Here is a 19060-nt window from a genome sequence, read left to right on the forward strand (position 1 = left end):
CAATCCCTTCTCCTCCATTCTCCTCTCGGGATCTTGGGCACGCACGCACATGTGCCCGGCGTGAGTTTTAAGCCACCGGGTCCGGGACGTGAACCGCGGTCGACTACGTGGGAGCCCAGCGACATAGCCATTACGCTAACTGCTGGTTCCCCAATTTAAGGCATTTTAACAGTAGAAATGATTTAATTTTCATTGCTAGTAAAAATAGATATTTATGTTCAGATTAGAATATGCCAAGGAAAAAATACTTATTTTTTTGTGAATGAATTACAACACCAAATAAGTGTGCAGAGCAAGAAATAAAAATAGAAGTATGGAGAAAGCCCATGGCATGGTGGTTAAAGGTGGCTGAATCTCACGTGACAAAAATTGTGACTTGAGTCCCAAACCAGATGACTTGGAAAATACACAAGGAGTTTGTATGTTGTGCAAAATAATGATAAGGGGAACAAATGGTGCAGACAGGATTGTGGCGTGATCATTTTACAGAGGTGGTGCTGTCTCAGGTTCTTTCTCTCTCTGGTGTCTCTGCCTACTCAGTGAATGTGCCTCCTGGCAATTTTAAAAAAAATAAATGAGTAATACAAGACCAGCAGGTGGCATGGTGGCTAAGGGTATTGGACTCTCACATGGCTGACGGTGGTTCAAGTCTTGAACTTGGCAGCTTGTTTTCTCACTTTCATTCTCTTGCTCTGCTCAAATTAAATAATAATAATAATAACAAATTTAATAAATAAATAATTATTTAAAAATGTAATGATAGGGGCTAGTAAGTGGCATGATTCATAATAAACTGAACTTCCACATGACTGACCATGATATGAGTCCCATCCCTGGCCATTTGCTTTCCCACTTTCCCTCTCTCTCTTTCTTTCTCTGTCTCTCTGTGCTGAACACACATGCACTAGAGCAAATTTTAAAAAATAATAATAATAAATAAAATTAAAGAAATAAATATTTTTAAAAAGAAAAAAATGAATAGAGAAAGAAAGGATTTGGGACCCAGAAGAAAGTAAATACATGCATGGAGGTGCCAGACCTATTTCTGAGACAGAAGTCTGAAGTATCTACTGACTCTTGGAATAAGAATAGTTAATGAAAGAAAAACTGTGAGTAATTATCATTCTAATTCTTTTTTTAAAGAACTATTTATTTAAATTTATTATTGTTATTGTTAAAATTTGCTATAGGTCAGGTACACTCACCAGAGAGAGATAAGAAAGAAAGAAATGGAAGAGAAACTGAGAAAGCAAGTTACCATGTCTGAGACGCAAACTGCATTAATTCAGTGAGAGCTTAGGACGTTTTTATATTATTTTAATTTCTTTTATACATTCAATCACTATACATCACTTAGCTTGTAAAGTAAATTTTCCACATGAATACATTTCTGATGAGTCCAGTTAGGGATACCCTACATGTTATCATCAACAAGTAATAATCCATTTCTATGTCCCATAAATGTCTTGCCTCTCTGTTTTTCTCCTTATTATTTTTCCTCAGACTCTCCTTCTCCCATCATCTTCCCACACTGGGATCTTAACTTCCATGACACCTGCTGACACCCACTATAATTCTTTGGGAAGATATCGGGTTGTAAAAGTCACAATGTCTTTTTAGATTTTTTCTTTTCTATGGAAAAATTCACCATGACTTTTTGTTTTACCATGACTTTTTCAACAACCCAATAATATTGCCTCAGCATTACCAAAAGTAAATATATACTTGAGAAAGTATGAGTCACACAACCTATTTTCAAAAAATAAGTAATTGAAATGCAGATATACTTGTTAATTTCTATAATCTCTTTGGCTGCTTTCCTGCTACATAACAATAGAAGTATGTCCAACAGACACCACATAATGTGTAAAGGCAAAAAATTTTACCTGCCTCTCAACCCCCCCCCAAAAAAAACCCAAAAATAAAAAACAAAAGGAGATTTAAAAATATGCTTTTTAAATGTATATAAATGAATACCTCAAAAAGAAAACTCCATCCTTTTGGCATAACTATAATACCAATTCCTCAAACAATAGGTATATGGGAGCAATCAAATTCCATTAAAAATTTAAATGTCTTAAATTAAACCATTTTTCTGGGACCAGGAGTTCTCATAGTGGTTTACTGCTGGACTCCCTCATGGCCAAATGCAGTCTGAATCCTGAACACAGTGCTTTGAAACTCATGCCAGACAGGTGTGCATTCAAGATCCCAGGAAAAGAATGGAGAAAAAAGGATTGCAGCATGACCATCCTTTCTGAGGATAATTTATCACTTTTTCTCTCACTGTGTCTGTCTCTTTCTCTCTCTCTGGCAAGCACATATGCCCTAAGGCAAAAACCAATACCAAAAAAATAAATAAACCTGCTTTCAACATTTACATAGGACTGTTTATGATAATATTGATAGAAAAAGTATAAAGTACAATAAGAAAAGTAGGTACAAAAAGTGACATGTTATATGCAAGAGAAAAGCAATAGAAATTAGGATAAATGTAGAAGTTAAGATACTCCAGAAGAACATCAAATTATTTTTTCTGAATATCACTAAGAAAACTATTCTTATCTGTTGCTATGAAAAAATATGATAAGCCATGAAAATATAAGGTTTATCACAAGGAAAACAGAGGAGAGAGTAGAGAAGAGATCTGGAATAAATTACCATCATTGATAACAACATTCAGAGCCACAAGATGGGCTAACCAAGATCCTCATATATTGAGATACAGTTTTTTTTTTCATTTTATTATTTTTAATATTTTTTTCATTTCATTTTCTTCCATACATTCAATCACATTATTATTTGTCTTACAAAATGGATATTTAAACAGGTGAACATTTCTCCCTAGTACTGTTGATAAAACTATGAAATATCTTCAACAGAAAATACCACAACTCTTTGTGCCATTAATGTTTGTCCTCCCTGTCCCTCCCCTAAATGTCCTTCTCAGACCCTCAAGGTATAGTTTTAAATCACTTTTGTGCCACATGAAGCTTAAAGGATTCTCCCAGGGTCATCAACATAGGCTCTTAATTTGGTATATCTTGGTATTACCTCGGGAATTTATCTGAGGATAAGTACACAAAAGTGACCATTTCCTTCAACATGACAATCAATTTGAAAAATTTAAATGCTGTATCTTGTTTTGTCACCAGATGCAAAGCAGTGTGCCCAGTACCCAGCTCAAGAGTATCCAAACAGTGAGAGAACTCACTGCCTACCCAAGCCTGTGACCTTCCTGACTTTTGAGGATGTTTTAGGGTCAGCCATGGCCTGCATAGCTCTGTGCTTATTTGTTCTCACAGTTGTAGTTTTTGGGAGTCTTTGTGAAGCACCGAGACACTCCCATTGTCAAGGCCAACAACCAGGCTCTCAGTTTTATTCTGCTCATCTCCCTCCTGCCCTGCTTCCTCTTCTCCTTGCTTTTCATTGGCCATCCTAATGCAGCCACCTGTGTCCTCCAACAAGTTTCGTTTGCTCTTGTGTTCACTGTGGCTGTTTCCACTGTTTTGGCCAAAACCATTACTGTGATTCTGGCATTCAATGCCATGAAACCTGGAAGAACAATGAGGTGCTTACTGCTCTCAGGGGCTTCCAACTCTGTCATTCTTATTTGCTCTGTGTTCCAAATGATTATCTGTGGAATTTGGTTGGGAACCTCTCCCCCTTTCATTGACATAGACTCACACTCTGAGCCCAGAAACCTCCTCATTGTGTGCAACAAAGGCTCAGTCACTGTCTTCTACTGTGTCTTGGGCTACCTGGGCTTCTTGGCTCTGGAAAGCTTCACTGTGGCTTTCCTGGCCAGGAACCTGCCTGACACATTCAATGAAGGCTTGTTCCTCACATTCAGCATGCTGGTGTTCTCCAGTGTCTGGGTCACATTTGTCCCCATCTACCACAGCACCAAGGGGAAGTTCATGGTGGCTGTGGAGGTCTTCTCCATTTTGGCCTCCAGTGCAAGGCTCCTAGGCTGCATCTTTGCCCCCAAGTGCTATATTATTCTCTTAAGGCCTGATAAAAACTGCTGGAAAGCTTTAAAAACCAGAGGATGTTTCAAATAAAGTATAAGATTTTTATCATATGACTGTATCACAATTTTAGGGTTTTGAACCAATAAGGTATTGATTTTATATTCTTATAAAGTAATTAAAAATAACCAACTTCTTAAATTCATTTTTTAAACAATCATTGTATGCATCTAATCTTTGACAATTATACTTTCAACTATGATTGGTATTTTAGATTAATGGGTATTTCTTATATTATGGGTATTCATTAATGGCAAAATTTTATTAATTATTTAGTATATATTGTGTTCTCCTAAAAAGCATTTTATTTCTATATAGTCAGAAATAATGTCTTTACTTCCATAGCTGATTTATTGGTTTGTTTCTTCCCTTCTTTTTTAGGAAGGTCTTGCTTTATTTAACTTTATTATTTTAATGACTATAATTTATTTTAATTTGAACAGAGTGTCAGGGAGAGTGAGAAAGCAAGCCACCATGGTCTGGGACTCAGACTGCTGTCCATCATGTGGAAGTCCAGTGCTCTCAACTACTATGCCACATGCTGGCCACTGAAATTCAAAAGTGATGCCAACAACATAGCCTGGATAAAGAACAGTAATTCAATAAATGGTGCTGGATATAGTGGTTATCTATGTCAGAAAAAAAACTAAAAGATTACAAACTTAAATATAAGACACAAAACAGGACTGTGGAAGAAAAAATAGGAGAAATACTTCAGTATTTTTAGAGGCACAGATTTATAAAAGAAGACCTGAAAATCAGAGGTAACAAAGGCAAAAAAAATTTACACATGATATTATAGCAAGCTAAAATGATTCTGCAGAGCAAATAATCAACAGCATGAAGAGACATGCTTCAGGAGAGGGTCAATGTATTTTCAATCTATTCATCTAGTGAAGGATTCAGAGTCTATAAGAATGTCAATAAAACCAAAAACAAAAAAAGAAAACAAAACCAAATCCTGATTACAGAATTAAATCAAGACATGAATAAACATTTCTAAAGAATACTTTCAATAGCCAAGTATGTGGAAAAAATACTCAATATCACTAATTACCAATAAAGTATAAATCAAAATTACAATGAGATTTCACTTTACCCTAGTTAGAATTACCGTTTTCTGTGAGGCAAAAAATAACAAATGTGAAGTGATAAAACATGACACCCTGCAAGGTTAACTTACTTGGGAAGATTTAAAATTTACATCTCAAGATCTCCCTGAGTGTACTAGGCATACTTGTACCCACAGTGTGGATGAGGCTGGGGGTACATAATGTGTTGAGATAATTTGGGAGTGCCTGTTTCTCTATGGATCTCTCTAGTCCTTTTTTGTCTCTTTTACTCATGGAAAGAATAAACTTTGAAGCAGTCTTGTGGGTTTTTTTGGGGGGTGGTTGCCATAATGCACATGTGCTCACTGAAGAGACAGAAAGCAAGAGGGAAAGTGAGAAATCACCACTCGGGGCCTAGCCATATCACAATCTCATCTACTCTTTTCTCCTCTAAGGATTTTGGGCACACACACACACACAAACTCACACTTACATACACACACACACACACACACACACACACACACACCTTCTCAGTGTGATTTATAAGTTTCCAGAATTAACTTCAAATCATAATGGGTCATGCTGAAGTCCAGTGCCTTAACCATCACACCACCTGCTGGCCATTCTGAAAGGTTTTTGTTTTTGTTTTAAATAAACAATGCTGACCTAGCAGGTGGCATGGTGAGGGTGGTGGATCCCACATGGTCAACTACATGGTTCAAGTCCCTGATTCGATGGCTTAAAAAATGCACTTCATATGTGTGCATACATACCCAGGATATTACAAAGAGAAAGATGCTGAAGGGATTGTGGCTTGCCCATATCCCTTAACAGGTGCTTTCTCATTCTCTCTCTCTCTCTTTCTCTCTCTGTCTCTTTCTCTCTCTCGGGTCTCTTTCTCTCTTTGGCTACCTTCAGTGGCAAGTGCACATGCCCTATAGCAAAAAGATTTTTTAAAAAAACCTAACTGTATTCTGAGTCAATTGTTTGCAACAATGCCTGTTATCAAAGACTACCCAGACAGTTTCCTGCGAGTTCCTTGAGCATGATCACTGTTCCTCTTTCTGCTGTGGCTGTAGAGGAGTGGGACTGTGCCCCAGCAAAGATCAGCAAAGGGCTGGGAGGTCAGGGAGGTGTGGGTAGAATGCCTGGGCTGGCCATGATCGTGCAAGTGTTCCCATTATTGGGTGGATCTCACAGGTCCCTAAGTCTCTTTCAGGAGGTTGGAGGATCCCTAGACAGAAAAAGAAGCCTTGGAAGGCATCTCTGGGCTGACCTGATCTGGGTTTGGACATGGCTCCTGAAATATTTCCTTTATTTCTCTTTCATTTCTTTTTCTTTCTCTTTTATCTCACTCTTCTTTCTCCCTTTACTCTTTTTTCAATTTGTCATTTGGCTTTTACTTATTTTAAGTCTAAAGATGACATATTTTACAAATCTATGCTGATAGCATATCTCCTTTAGTTTAATCCTTCGAATAAGTTGTCAAAAGCACCATTGTCAATAACACATATACTGGAATTTTAGTTTTTATGTGATTTTTAACAGTTGCCTGAGATAATTATGAAATATAACTTAGTCTTACTTAGATAATGAAGAATTCAAGAGCCACCATGTGGCATGGTGGTTAGGGCACTAGACTCCCACATGCTTAACTATAATTCAGGTCCCAGAACTGGTGGCTTGCTTTCTCTCTCTCACTATCTCTGATCAAATTTTAAAATAAAAAAATATAATAATTAAAATTAAAAATTCTTTAAAAAAGCATTAAAAGGTAAAATTTAACTTAATACTAAATCTCAACATATTGGTTTTCAAAACCATTTGGTTTTACAAATAGTTTACAAAGTATGTAAAATGTCTTTTATTTGAGAGTAAAATATTCTTTATTTGATAATATACTAGAACTACACTAAAATGTCTTTCAATAAGTAAAAGGCAGTGTTTTAGATACAAGGAATTCTCAGAGAGAATTCCCTACCTGAGCACACTGGGTTCATGTGTGCCCCATATATGGGGCTGGTTGGGGCTGGGGAGTGAATCATGGCATCAAGATCATGGTGTGGGTGTGGTTTCTATCTTCCACTGTCTCTCGGTCTCCCTTGCCCATGGGACATACAAATAAATAAGCTTTAAAAATGTTACTTTTTGAGCCAGCCAGGTGTCATGTCGGCTAAGGCAGCTGGATCTGTCATGGAAAGTGCAGGGTTCAAGTCCCAAACCTAGAAGCTTGGAAATAAGCTTGACATGTGTGCACAAAATCCCAAGAGGAGAGTGGAGAAGGGATTATGGAAAGGCCCTACCCTATGGGTATAATTTTTCACTTTCCCTCTTTTTCTTTCTCTCTCACACACACATCCTATAACAACAACAAAAAAGGATAAAATCTGAATAAAATTGTTTTTATTTACATCAACATGTGTTTAGTAAAAATAATTTATGAAGAATATGCATATGGGCAGTGTGACATGTGTGCTGACCAGTGTTTCTCTGTGAGGTTGAGCTGGAGTGAGGCTGCACATACACAGGAAAAAAAAATACTTTTTGCTCTCCATTAGTCATGGATAAATTATAGCACATTTCTGATCAAGTAGTTTCAGAACAGAGTGAGCAAAATTTTAAGGGGATCCCCAGTGACCCACTCCCTTGTACAATACTGTAAGATGAAGGCTTAACTCAGCAGTCCAGAATATGAGAGCCAGCAAATTCCAAAGGCCTGTCCTGAAAATTTCGTTCTGGGCTGACCACCTCTGAGTCCTTAGAATATCCTTCTTGATCACATTTCCTTATGCCTGAGACTCTGGGCCTCAATGTAACTATTTGAGTTCTGGGGCCTAGAGACAGTCACAACCATTGTATGAACCATGAAGTTATCTTACCCCAAGACCAGATACCACTCAATAAAAATCCTGACACCTGAACCCGGATGAAAATAAGCTTAAAATGAAGCAAGTTTTGGAAGATGTTGGTAGTGCCCTGATCTGAAGAAATGTTTCCATATCCATGGTGCTTGCACATCAATGAGAGGTGTAAGACTGAACTTCCAGACCCAGCTTATAGAAATGGGACTATGGTCATCAGATATGGAAGAAAAGAGCAGAAGCAAGAAAAGAAAGAAACATCACAGACCATCATCTTCAAGCAGTTCTTCAGGTAGTAGAACATACAACCAAAAAAATGGTGGAAAGAAGTCAAGATCAAAGTAGAAATTTTGGTCCATAGATCCCCAACCTTGTTCACAGTCTTATGATAGAAGATGCAGGCATCAATCAAGCAGTAGTTCTTCTTGTGGCTCTAGAAGAAAAAAAGTCAAAGTCATTCAAAGGGACAAAGGAAATCCTATAGGGTTCAGAGGTCTAGATCAAAAAGCAGAACAAGAAAGTCCAGGTTGAGATCTTGTCCACATTCCCATAGTCAAAGCAGTGAGAGATCAAGTCACAGGAGAACCTGTAGTTGCTCTCAGTATAGAGACTGTCATAAAGGCATAGACAAAGAGAAAAGGAGAAGGAGAAAGGCAAGGACAAGGAATTACATAACATCAAATGTGGAGAATCTGGAAACATCAAAGCTGGATTAGAACATCTGCTGACAGCTGAACAGGCCAAAGCCAGACTATGGCTGGTTCTTGAAGCTGCTGCAAAAGCTGATGAAGCATTAAAAACCAAAGAAGAAATGACAAAGAAGCAAAGAAAAGAAAAGAGGAAGACCAAGCCACCCTGGTAGAGCAAGTGAAAAGAGTAAAAGAAATTTAAGTTATTAAAAGTGATTCTTTTGTTCAGCAGATTGTTTTGTTCAGATCAAGTAAAGAAGTCAAAAGGCAGTAGAATCTACTGAAGTGAAACATACAGTTTCAGCATCTGAACCAGGATTAGTAGTTATTGACCCACCCAGTACTGAAAAATAAATAGACCCTAGCAGCATCCCTACTGCTATCAAGTACCAAGATGACAATTCTTTGGCCCATTCAAATTTGTTTATTGAGAAAGCTGAAGCTGAGGAAAAGCAGTACAAGACATTAATTGCTCTCTGACAGGAACGTCTAATGGGCAGTCCTGTGGCTTAAGTAATATACATATGATTGAATTGACAAACACATTAGATATTCAGGTTTTTAAATCCCAATATTAAGTTTTTACTCTTAGAAAATAATTTAGCTGATTATATAAAAAGTTAATTTAATTTTTCTCTCATATAGGCCTGAATGTTAGTTCATTTGAACTGTATCAAACATTGCAATTATTAAAACTAGTGTACAAATTTAAATACATGAAAATATTATACTGTTAATAAAGGTGATCATAATCACTATTAAAAAAATTCTGACCACCAAGGTTTGAGTGACCTTCCTGAGTTGGCAATACATCACACACTGTTGCTAGAAGAATTAAACATATGTCTGTTTAAACATGAGTTAGACAGGTTTCCTGTGTTCTGTAAGTCCTAGTAAATGTTTGAGCCCAGAATAGCCCTGGAAAACTTGGGATCTCCAGTAGTATTGGCAAAATGAACATGACTCAGCACACATCTGTGCGTATTAACAGCTCTCAACAGACAACAAGCTTTCTGGTGTGTGGCTGGAAGTTCCAATGTGGACTGACGGCATCTTATTTAGGAGTATACATACCACCAGCAACTGGTGGAGAAACTTCGCTTAAGAAAATAGGAATAAAGCACCTTTGTGGCATAGTTGGAGTGTGTTTTTCTTATAGTGAGGAAGGAGATGAACTACAAAAATCTAGGCATCAGTGATCAGCCCTGTAGACACATGGGGAAGCCATCATGGTTGCTGGGCACAAGTGCAGGCCAATAGGATACACTACCTGCCTCTCTACTGCAAGAAGTAAACTGGCCAGTGCAAGTCAATCACACAAGAACACCCAGACATCAACCTGTATGACACCCAGTGGCAAAATTTTCTTTTTCATTTCAGTTTTTTTCTAGTTTCCCTGTACAGGCAGTGGCACTGATTTTGCCTAGGGAAGTTCTCAGGGCGATGTGGTCTTAGATGTCAACAGGCCTGCCTGTAAGCACACCAGGTGTTCCATGTGTGACCCTACACCTCAGAAACCACTCTGCCCTACTAGCTGGAGCAGAGCTGGGGCTCACTTGGACCTCAACTTCTGTGAGACTATCTCTCTCCCTGAGCCATGGCACAAAAAGGCCAGGAGAGAGAGAGCCTGATGTCCTCCAGGGTGCAGGGATTTAAATGGAACTCTGGATAGCATGACCAGGCTTACTCACACCTCATTTTTCAATCTACTAATTTTCTTTCTTTTTTTAAAATTCTTTTTTGGAGAGTTTTTTGCTATAGGACACGTGCGCTCGCCAGACAGACAGATAGAGACAGAGAGACAGAAAGTGAGAAATCACCCCCCAGGGGGGATAGCCATGCCACAATCCCTTCTCCTCCATTCTCCTCAAAATTATGTGATGTGTGAAATATGGGCATAAAATTTAGATTGCTATAAATATGTGTGTGTGAGTGTGTGTTTGTGTGTGTGTGTGTGTGTGTGTGTGTAGATAGGTAGTTGCCATATATGTATATAAGAGTAAGAGGGTGTAACTTATCAGGTTTCTAAATGATTGTTTCCCATAAGACATTCTTTCTGTAGCTAACTTGAGGCTCATGATCTCCCTTGGGCTGGTGACACATCCTGTTACATGGACTATAATCTCTGCTAGGATCTTGCTTTGAACATCTTCTGTTAATGCACTTTCTTCCCAAGCCTGTCCCTTCTACCATCTCCACAAAATCCTCTTCTGTTACTCTTGTCCATTGTAAACTCTGTCAAGACCAAAAGAATGATAAAGCAAAAGTATAAGGAAAAATGTAGTTTATGGGTTTCAGAGCTAGCATCAGTTAAGGGTCAGACTCTGGGCTGTTTCCAGACCCACCAGCATGCCTATGTGGAAATAAAGATGTATCTTCTGACCCTAATAAAGAGAGGGTCTTCTGGTTCAAGTCCTGGACCCGGTGGCTTAAACTCATGCTGGGCGCTTGTGCATGTGTGCCCAAGATCCTGAGAGGAGAATAGAGGAGAAGGGATTGCGGTGTGGCGCTCCCCCCAGGGGGTGATTTCTCTCTTTCTGTCTCTCTGTCTCTCTCTGTCTGTCTGGCAAGCACATGCACCCTATAGCCAAAACCTCTCAAAAAAAAAGGTCTTTATACTAGTAAAATTGTTACAATGCATGTAACTTTCTATGAAAGAGTTCTCATCAGACAAAGCTTTTGTGAGACTAGTAAACTCTCTTTCTTTGTAAATTTTGCTTTACAGAAATTCCTTTCAGCTCATAAGAAAAAAGCTTTAATTATGTGGCAGCAATGTTGTATACTAGAATCAAAAGTGGGGGCTAGCAAATGACATTGTAGTTATGGTACTAGATTCACACATGACTGTTTGAGGTTTAAGCCCCCTTGACCAAGCAGCTTGAAAATCACACTAGATTTGTGTCTATGTGTGCCAGAAATCCCAAGAGAAAAATAAAGGATAAGGGATTGTCATATGGCCATCACCCAAGGGGGTGATTTCTCTCTACCACTCTCTGTCTCTCTGCCTAGTAAGCACAGATACCTGATGGCAAAAAAATTAAAAAGTGAATAAAAGCACACATTTGTGCTTGCTTAGATCACCAGCCTGGTTCACCCACAGTTCACACTGAAAACCCACACCCAGATGATAAAACATATTCCCAAGCTGGGATGCAGATTCTGATGTTGAAATGAAGCCCCAGAGTGGGTCTGTCCCTGGTAAGGAGACAGAAAATGAGGGATTTCACTCTGGGAGCTAATGCCCTCCTAAACCTCCTCATGTATGGAAATAATCTCACATTTATCATCTTCATTTCTACCAGCAGGTTCTTACCTAAGTAAATTGTGAGGTTCAGAAACCTTTTCTCTAGCAGACAGTCCTGGTGAAACTTTTTGTAAGTTTGCCTCTTAGAGATTTTCTTTACATACACAGTCAACTCTCACTCAGTGACTGTATGTTGTTCAGACCCAAAGACTGTCCAGAATATTGCCACAAGGTGACCAGAGTTACAAACTCAAAAGGAAAGAATCCACAGGACAACTGTACCTGGTCTTTTGGTTTCCAGGGCTGAGGAGCTCCTTCTGTAGCTGTCTGAGTGGTTGGAGGTCACACACAAGTGAGGGAGTTGCTTGGAATGCACCAGGGTCCTTCCTTTCCTAACCTTTGCAGGGTCAAGACTGGCCTCAGCTAAGTCACTGTCCTAAGGCCTCTGGTCCCATTGCAGGTTATTTAGTTGCTTCACACAAGCACTGGGGAGTTTCATAAGTCCAAGAACTACAACCACATTGTCTAATAAAAATCATCAGGGGGCCAGCAGATGGCATAGTGGTTGCATTGCTGGACTCCCATATGGCTGCACAGTCTCAGACACAATAGCTTGAAAATCACACCAGATGTGTGTGTGCATTCCCAAGATCCTAGGAAGAGAATGAAGAAGAGATTGCAGCATGACCATTCTCCCTTGAGAGTGATTTCTCACTTTTTCCCTCACTTTCTCTGTTTCTCTCTCTGGAGAGTATATGGGACCCATGGCATAAACTTCTAAAAAAAAAAAAAAACCATCATCAGAATCGCTGCTTAGTGTCTGTATTTTCAGATGGAGTCCAGGAGGAGAATTAAATACTACTTTTTGTGGATTTAAAAAATGGCAAAAAATTTCTTCCTTTAAAAAATAAATATGGAAGTTCCATACAACGCTCCGCTGCTGCTGCTATCCTGACCTGAACTGCGCGCCAGCATCCCCGGGCCACAGTTCCGCCTCCATGGAGGACATGAACGATTACAGCAACATAGAGGAATTCGCGGAGGGATCCAAGATCAACGCCAGCAAGAATCAGCAGGATGACGGTAAAATGTTTATTGGAGGCTTGAGCTAGGATACAAGCAAGGAACATCTGACTGAATATTTGTCTCGATTTGGGGAAGTTGTAGACTGCACAATTAAAACAGATCCAGTCACTGGAAGATCAAGAGGATTTGGATTTGTGCTTTTCAGAGATGCTACTAGTATTGATAAGGTTTTGGAACTAAAAGAACACAAACTGGATGGCAAGTTGATAGACCTCAAAAGGGCCAAAGCTTTAAAAGGGAAAGGACCTCCCAAAAAGGTTTTTGTGGGTGGACTGAGCCCAGATACTTCTGAAGAACAAATCAAAAGTATTTTGGAGCCTTTGGAGAGATTGAAAACATTGAACTTCCCATGGATACAAAAACAAATGAAAAAGAGGATTTTGTTTTATCACATATACAGATGAAGAACCAGTAAAGAAATTATTAGAAAGCAGATACCATCAAATTGGTTCTGGGAAGTGTGAAATCAATGTTGCACAACCCAAAGAGGTATATAGACAACAGCAACAACAACAAAAAGGAGGAAGAGGTGCTGCAGCTGGTGGAACAGGTGGTACTAGGGGTCATGGCCGAGGTCAGGGCCAGAACTGGAACCAAGGATTTAATAACTATTATGATCAAGAATATGGAAATTACAATAGTGCCTATGGTGATCAAAACTATAGTGGCTATGGCAGATATGATTATACTGGGTATAACTATGGGAACTGGATATGGACAGGGATATGCAGACTACAGTGGCCAACAGAGTACTTATGGAAAGGCCTCTCGAGGGGGTGGCAATCACCAACACAATTATCAGCCATACTAAAGGAGGACATTGGAGAAAACAGGAGGAGATGTTAAAGTAACCCATCTTGCAGGACGACGTTGAAGATTGGTCTTCTGTCGATCTAAGATGATTATTTTGTAAAAGACTTTATAGTGTACAAGACACAAACTGTGTCCAACTGTATATAGCCACCAATTAGTTTTCTTTGTTTTTACTTTGTCCTTTGCTATCTGTGTTATGACTCAATGTGGATTTTGTGTTTATACAAATTTTATTTGTATGATTTCATGTTAAATCTCAAATAAATTCTTACTTATGTGATTGTAAAAAATAAAAATATGGAGAAACCAGGAATATGCATAGTGGTTATGGTGCTGGCTCCCATGTGGCCAACTGGAGCTCAATTCTCAGGTCTGAAGATTTGCTTTCTCACTTTCCCTCTCTCTCTTAGTCTTTCTCTGGTGAGCACACATACCATATTGCAAATTTAGAAATAAATAAATAAATAAAACTTAATAAATAAGTATTTAAAATAACTAAATAAATATGCCAAGGAACAATTATTTTTCCATTACACACTTTTATGTGAAACAACAAATAAAATTTAACATCTTCCCTCTGCCCTCTGCTTTAGCAAATCCCTGACCTTCGCAGCTCATGGCTGTATTCGCAGCTCATGGCTGTCAAAATGTTCTCTGTGTCTAGGAATTTGCATGTCTCCTTTGGCATTTGAAATTCTCTCTCAACTCCACCCTCACTTCCACCCACCCATTCCATCATTTTCTTTTTCTTAATTTAAAAATTTTTTAAATACATTTTTAATTTAAATTTGTTTATTTACATTCATTCACTATACATCATTACAGCATGCAAAATGAGATTTTCCATCTAGAATACACTCAATACTGGCTCAATCAAGCACATCAACATACGTATTTTCATCAACAAACACTTTTCCATTTCTTATTTCCTGTATATTTTGCTTTTTTTTGTCAGCCTTGATTTCCTATCTCTCACCCTCTGCCATGTCCCACTCTCCTCCTACCCTGTCTCTGCTATCCATGGTTGCTTTCTATGCCTTTCCCCCCATTTTATTGATTCACTAATGAACTTAATTAATCTAAATATTTCCAATAACAAGCACAGCTGATATATACATATCCATGAACACAAGTCTGATGTTAGGCATAAACCTCAGCGAGTAGAATGAAAATACTATACAGTAGTACCTAGCTGGGACTATATAGCCTACAACAGTTATCAAATATACATTTTTTTTAATTTCAAGAAAAATAGTTTTCGTGGATTCTTTTCCTCCTGAAACTTTTTAAAAATTAATTAATTTACCTACACCCCCTAAGCATCATCACAGCATACAAAATGTGATTTCCCATCCAGAATATACTGCATAGTGGCTTAATCATGCATGTTATCATCAATAATTTTCCATTTCTAGTTTCATATATACATATATATATATTTACACCTATATCTGACCCTCTGCCCTTTCTCATTCTCTTCTCACACTATCTCTGGTGTCTACAGTTGTCTTACATTCCTTATCCCCCCACATTTTATTGATCACACAATTTCTTAAATAATCTAACTACTTTCAATAGCAAGTTCAGCTGGTAATTCTAAGAAAAGCAGTTTTGAATTGCTAAGTAAATTTGCTTAAATCTTAAAGCCTGGAAATATGTTAGTATTCTGTTCAAATAGTAGGTACACGAACCTACTGACAGCTCAAGACTGGACAAAAACTCTTAAAACCAGAAAACAAAGCTTAGAAGAAAAGCAGCAATGTTTTAGTCAAAAGTCACAGAATGCTATTTCACCAGTTCAGTCTCATGTACTTAATCTATCTTCTGTTGTGGCTCGATCTTTCCGAATAAATTTTGGGATATAATATTCAACTCCAGACTTGTCCCTATGATTAACTTGGCCATTTTCTTAGTTTTTGAACTCTTATTTCTGTGTGCTGTCAGAAGTATCAGTCTATAGTTCTCTTTCCTTGTCCTGTCCTTATCTGTTTTAAGGATAAAGGTGATGAAGCATTTGTAGAATCAATTAGGGAGAGATTCACCCTTTTGGATCTTTACAAATAATTGAGCAGAATGGGACTTAATTCTTCTTTAAACATTTTATAGAATTCAGAGGTGAACCCTCAGGACCAGGGCTTTTCTTTGTTGGGAAGTTATTTATAACTGATTCAATCTCCTGGTTTGTTATGGCCTATTCAGGCTTTCTTTTTTTTCATTTTCATTTATTTATTTATTTATTTATTTTACATTTTTTAATACATTCAATCACATTATTTAGCTTACAAGGTGATCATTTCAATATAAGAACATTTCTCCCTGGATGAGTTGATCAAAATATAACAACACTACCTTTCTGTCTCAACAATGCTGTCTTTGTATCCCTCCTCCAAATGTTCTTCCCCAGGCCCCACTCCTCCACACACAACACATCTGGCGTTCACATCCACCTCTTGTATTTGTACATCCGTTAGCCCGTCAGTTTCAGTTATATAGTGTGGACATTCGGTATATATTAACTGGGGATACACAGAGTCTCTCCTTCATAGCCTGGCTTGCTTCACTCAGCAGTAAATCTTCCATATTTTTCCACTTTCTGTCAAAAGCCAGGGTTTTGTTGTGTTTAATGGCTGAATAGTGTTCCATAGAGTATATGTGCCACAGTTTTTCAATCCATTCAGCCATACGAGGGCATTTGGGTTGATTCCATGTCTTAGGAATCGTGAAAAGTGCCGCAATAAACATTGATGTGCAAGCACTTTTCCAATAAGAAATTCTTCTGTCCTTTGGGTAGATGCCAAGAAATGGGATTGCTGGATCATATGGCAGTTCTATTTGTATATTTTTGAAGAATCTCCAAATTGTTCTCCACAGTGGTTGGACTAATTTACATTTCCACCAGCAGTGTAAGAGAGTTCCTCTTTCACCACATCCCCACCAACACTTATCATATTTTTTTTTAATCTTTGCCATTCTGACTGGGGATAGGTGGTATCTCATTGTTTTCTTGATCTGCATTTTCCTTACAATGAGGGATGTTGAGCATTTTTTCATATGTCTTCTGGCTATTCATATGTCATCTTTAGTGAGTGTTCTTTTCAACTCCTCCTATCTTTTAATAGGGTTCATCATCTTTTTTTCCAAACAGCTTTTTTAGTTCCTTATGTATTCTGGTTATCAGTCCCTTATCTGATGCATAGTTTACAAAAATATTTTCCCATTCTGAGGGCTTTTGATTCACACTAATTATTGTGGCTTTTGCCATGCAGAAACTATTCAGGCTTTCTATATCCTCCTGGCTTAATAATGGTAGATTATATGCGATTATTTTTACTTATTTTTAATTTGACAAAAGAAAAACAGAACCTTGGACTTAAACTGCAGTCAACCATGTGGACATCCAGTGCTCTCAACCATTACACCATCTCCTGGCTGCTGATTTTCAACAATGATGCAAGGATCATAGACTGGGGAGAGAACAGTACTTCAACATGGTGCTGAAAATAGTCAATATCTATTTCAGAAAGAACATATTACAAACTTAAATGTAAGACAAATAACAAGACTACAGAAGAAAAATAAAGGAAAATGTCTCAGATATTGGTCTGAGCAAAGATTTGTTGAAGGAGTTTTAAAAATCAGAGGAAACAAAGCAAAAAGTTATTATACAACTGTTATTATAGCAAAGTAAAATGATTCTGAACAGAAATTTACCAACTAGAAGAGATACCCTGTAGGAGAGGGTAAAAGTACTTTGGATCTATTCATCTATTCAAGGATTAATTTTCAGAGTATATTAGTAAATCAATAAACCCAACTGAGGAAAAAAACCCTGATTACAAAATTAAGTCAAAACATGAGTAAACATTTCTAAAAAAGACATTCAATGGCGAAGTATGTGAAAAAAATATTCAACATCACTAATTACCAGTAAAATATAAATCAAAGCTACAGTGAGGTTTCACTTAACCTCCATTAGAATGGCCATTTTCTGAGACAAAAATAACAAATGTGAAGTGATAAAACATGACACTGCTAAGTTGAGGCACCTGGAAAGGTTTAGAGAACTCCCTGATGTACTTGTCATACTTGTACCTACAATCTGGGGCTGGCTGTGACTGAAGGTGTCTCAATAATATGTGGAGACAGTGTCATCAGTACCTGTTTCTTTAAATATGGCTCTCTCTCTCTTGCTCTTTGTGTCTTTTACTCATGAAAAGAATAAACTTTGAAACATTTTTTTAAAATGAGGGAGTACATAAGAAACATGTGCTTGTCAAAGAGACAGAAACAGAGAGGGAAAGTGAGAAATCACCACTCAGGAGGAATAGACATGTCACAATTTCTTCCTCTCGATTCTCTTCTCAGGGTTTTGGGCACGCACACACACACACACAGTGTAATTTATAAGCCATTGGGTCCAGATACTGTTTGGTCATGGGGGAGTCCAGGACCTTGATCACCTGCTGGCCACTTCAAAACATTTTTTGAAAATAAACAATGCTGTGCTTACAAGTGGCATGGTGAAAGTGCTGGATCCCACATGGTCAACTGCATGGTTCAGTTACCTGAATGGATGACCTAAAAAGTAAACCAGACATGTGTGTATGACTACCCAAAATCTCACAAAGAGAATGGTGGACAAGGGAATTGTGGCTTGGTCATATCTCTTGGAGAGTGCTTTCTCATTTTCTCTCTTCTCTCTCTCTCTCTCTCTCTCTCTCTCCTCTTTCTGCCTCTCTTTAGTGGCAAGTGCATGTGCCCTATAGCAAAATCTAAAAACAAAATAAAACCTAACTTTGTTTGGAGTAGTGCCCAGGAAGTTCCCTGAGGGTCCCTTGGGCATGACCACTGTTCCTCCTCCTATCATGGCTGTGGAGGAGTGGACTGTGCCCCACCCAAAGATCAGCAAAGGCCTGAGAGGCCAGGGAGGCCAGGGAGGCCAGGGAGGCCAGGGAGGCCAGGGAGGCATGGGTAGAATGCTTGGACTGGCCATGATCCTTCAAGTGTTTCCTTCATTGAGTGGGGTTCTCAACTCCCTGAGTCTCCTTCTGGAGGCTAGAGCATCCTTAGGCATACAAAGAACCCCTGTGAAGGCATCTCTGGGCTGGACTGTGTTTGGACATGGCTCCCAAAATATTTTCTTTGTCTTTGTCTTTCTTTCTTTTTCTCTCTTTCTTTCTTCATTTTTCTCTCTTTCTTTCTTTCTTTCTTTCTTTCTTTCTTTCTTTCTTTCTTTCTTTCTTTCTTTCTTTCTTTCTTTCTTTCTTTCTTTCTTTCTTCT

At 38.3% G+C, this 19060-nt stretch overlaps 2 pseudogenes; both read left to right on the forward strand.

Moving 5' to 3' along the window:
* The first annotated feature begins 8148 nt into the window (after nt 1-8148).
* Nucleotides 8149-9149, forward strand: LOC102484463 (serine/Arginine-related protein 53 pseudogene; annotated as a pseudogene).
* Nucleotides 9150-12850: 3701 nt separating this feature from the next.
* LOC102484891 (heterogeneous nuclear ribonucleoprotein D-like pseudogene) lies at nt 12851-14027 on the forward strand (annotated as a pseudogene).
* The last annotated feature ends 5033 nt before the right edge of the window (nt 14028-19060 follow it).

This window comes from Tupaia chinensis, unplaced genomic scaffold (genome assembly GCF_000334495.1).
Source record: "Tupaia chinensis unplaced genomic scaffold, TupChi_1.0 Scaffold144029_1, whole genome shotgun sequence".
In the NCBI taxonomy this organism is placed as follows: domain Eukaryota; kingdom Metazoa; phylum Chordata; class Mammalia; order Scandentia; family Tupaiidae; genus Tupaia; species Tupaia belangeri.